We start from the raw sequence: 3,416 nt of genomic DNA, 5'->3' as shown, positions 1-3,416 counted from the left end.
CCCCTAACTCTAGGTCCATGGGCCCCATCCCTGGGGCTCCAAACTCTAACTGCAGGGTCCCCACCCCAGGGACCCCTAGCCCTAGCTCCAGGGGCCCCATCCCTGGAAACCCTAACACTATCTCCTGGCTCCCCACCGCTGGGAACAATTACTCTGGCTACAGCGGCCCCATCCCTGGGGCTCCTAACCCTAGCTCCAGGGGCCCGACACGTGGGAACCCTAACCCTAGCTCCAGGGGCCCCACCCTGGGACACCAATCCCTAGCTCCAGGAACCCCACTCGTGAGGCACCTAACCCAAGCTCCAGGTTCCCTACCCCTTGGTTCCCTAACCCTATCTCCAGGGTCCCTCCCCCGGGGTCCCTAACGCCTATCTCCAGAGGCCCAAACGTGGGTCCCCCTACCCTAGTTCCAGGGGCCCTGCCCTTGGGTCCCCTAACTCTAGCTCCAGGGGCCCTATCCGAGGGACCCCTATCCCTTGCTCCAGGGGAGCTGTCTCTTGGGTCCCAAACCCTAGCTACAAGCACCCTACTCGTGGGACACTTAACCATAGCTCCAGATGCTCAACCGCTGGGGCCCTTAACCCTAGTTCCAGGGGCCCCATCCCTGGGTCCCCTAATCCAGCTCCAGGGTCCCTATCTGTGTGGCCCCTAACCATCGATCCAGAGGCCCTACCCGTGGGACCCCTAATCCTAGCTCCCGAGTCCCTACCCATGGAATCCCTAACCCTAGCTCCAGGTGCTCAACCCGTGGGACCCCTAACCCTAGCTCCAGGGGCCGTACCCGTTGGTCCCCTAACCTCACTCCAGGGGCCCCACCCTGGGACCCCTAACCCTAGCTTCAGGGGTCCCGTCCCTGGGGCTCCTAATCCTAGCTCCAGGGGCCCTACCAATGCGGCCCCTAACCCTAGCTCCATGGGCTCTGCCCGTGGAGCCCTTACCTTAGCTCCAGGGGCCCTACCCGTGGGGCCCTTAACCCTAGATAAAGGGGCCTCACCACTGGGAACCCTAACCCTAGCTCCAGGGGCCCCACCCCTGGGACCCCTAGCCCTAGATCCAGGGGTCCTACCCATAGGGCCCCTAACCCTAGCACCAGGGTCCCTGCCCATGGGGTCCCTGATCGTAGCTCCAAGGGCCCTGCCCATGGTTCCCCTAATCCTAGCTCCAGGGGCCCTACCCATGGGGCTCTTAACCCTAGTTCCAGGGGACCCACTCTTGGAAACCCTTACACTAGCTCTAGGGGCCCCACCCCTAGGAACCCTAAACCTAACTCCAGGGGCACCCCCCTGGGAGACCTAACCCTACCTCCAAGGGCCCAACCTATGGAGTACCTAACCCTAGCTACAGGGGCCCTTTTCCTGGGGCACCTAACCCTAGCTCCTTGGGCCCTACCCGTGGGGCCCCTAATCCTAGCTCCAGAGGCCCTTCCCGTGGCACCCCTAACCGAAGCTCCAGGGACCCTATCCGTGGGGCCACTAACCCTAGCTCCAGGGGCCCTACCCGTGGGAGTCCTAACCCTAGCTCCATTGGCCCTGCCCATTGGCCCCCTAACCCTAGCTGCAGGGGACCTATCCGTGGGGTCCCAAACCCTAGCTCCAGGGGCCCAACCTGTAGGGCCCCTAACCCTACCACCAGAGGCCCTACCCATTGCACCCCTAACCTTAGCTCCAGGGGCCCCTGAAACACCCGGGAAAATGTGTTTGACCCCTCAGGCATTGGGAGCTCTTCCAAGAATGCAAATGCTTTTCGAAGACTGCTGGGACTGTGGGATAGCTGGAGTCCTCAGTCCCCCCTCCCTCCCTCCATGAGCATCCATATGATTCTTTGGCTTTCTGTTACACTTGTCATGCAGCACTGTGCTGAGTCCCGGCTGTGGACTCTGTCTATCACAGCCTGGAGATTTTTTCAAATGCTTTGTCATTTCATCTTCACTAACGGAGCTCTGATAGAACAGATTTTTCTCTCCATACAGCGATTATATCCAGGATCTCCCAGTCGGTCCATGCTGGAGCTCATTTTGGGTTTGAGACTGCATCGCCACCCATGCTGATCAGGAAATCCTGGGCAAACAGGAAATGAAATTCAAAAGTTCGCGGGGCTTTTCCTGTCTACCTGGCCAGTGCATCTGAGTTCAGATTGCTTTCCAGAGCGATCACAAGGGTGCACTGTGGGATGCCACCCTGAGGCCAATACCGTCGAATTGTGGCCACACTAATCCTAATCTGACATGGCAATACCGATTTCCGTGCTACTCCCCTCGTCAGGGAGGAGTACAGATATAGGTATTAAGAGCCCTTTATATCGATATAAAGGGCTTCATTGTGTGGATGGGTGCAGGGTTAATTCATTTTAATGCTGCTAAATTCAGTTTAAACGCGTAGTGTAGACCAGGCCTAAGAAAGCGGCTGTTTGACCTACAAACAACAACAAAGTAAAACCTGCAAGACCAGCCTTTCAAATCAGAGGTCTAATAATAAGATGTTACTAATAACTGACGAAAGAGTTACAAACGACTCAAAGCCATACTCAGTACAAACCAAACAGGAACACAGACAACACCACTTTTCTTCACTGCTCTTCAACCATGATATTCTCCCCATAGGGAGGTCCACCGCTCCTGGGGGTTCAGTGCCACAATAAAAGGGTGATGTGTGCAATGGCTGGAGGAAGCTGCTATTCCATCTCCCTAGTCCAAAAATCAGTTTATTAGCTAGTCCTGAGATAGAGGAAGTATCAGTTATTAAAGTGATAAGAACTAATTTAACATTTTGATTCCAACCAATGTTAAAATGATCTAACATTCAGGTTAATAAAAACATTTCTAGTCCTCTGCATAGAACACTTAAATGATGCAAAAATAGCAAGTTTGCTTTAAAAAGTCATGTCATCCAGAATCTGACACTTGGTGAAATATAAGTCTAGAACATACAACTGATTTGGGGATTGTGCGCTGCTTCTTAACAGTCTGCCCTGAGGTTGCCACTCACAGTCACAAGCTACTCCAGATAGATTGGGCCCTCTCATGGGTCAGTAACTGGTTAGCAGCTTGGAAAGAAAGAGGACTAAATAGTCAGTTTTTGCAGTGGAACGGGGTAAATAAAAGGCTTCCAAAGTATGAGACGAGACAACAGACATTAGGGTTGGTCAGTTAAGACAAGACCGTACAGCACCAGTTCTCAACCAGGTGTCTGCCAAAAGAAACCAGGCTTGACCTACCTCCCCAAGCCACCAAGCCTGCCTGCCTGCCTTGAAGGGGGGGAGAAAGGGCACAACAAAAAATTGCAGCATAATGCAGAAGAGACAACACTTCCCCTGCCTCACAGCCGCTGACTCCCTGAACAGGAATAACAAAAGTCCAGCCACAATTCTACTTTCTCTCCACTACAAGAGATAATGGGTGGGAGCTGCTCTCCTGAGAC

At 54.2% G+C, this 3,416-nt stretch overlaps 1 non-coding gene across 1 annotated transcript; it reads right to left on the bottom strand.

Annotated features, from left to right (window-relative positions):
- Positions 1-2,598: 2,598 nt before the first annotated feature.
- On the bottom strand, positions 2,599-2,793 carry LOC115651759. Its single transcript, XR_004000429.1, has one exon. It is a non-coding gene; the product is annotated as a U2 spliceosomal RNA (small nuclear RNA).
- Between the last annotated feature and the right edge of the window lie 623 nt (positions 2,794-3,416).

Source organism: Gopherus evgoodei, chromosome 4, assembly GCF_007399415.2.
Source record: "Gopherus evgoodei ecotype Sinaloan lineage chromosome 4, rGopEvg1_v1.p, whole genome shotgun sequence".
Classification (NCBI taxonomy): domain Eukaryota; kingdom Metazoa; phylum Chordata; order Testudines; family Testudinidae; genus Gopherus; species Gopherus evgoodei.
The sequence above is the reverse complement of the archived record's forward strand: the minus strand, read 5'-3'. Positions and strand labels throughout refer to the sequence as shown.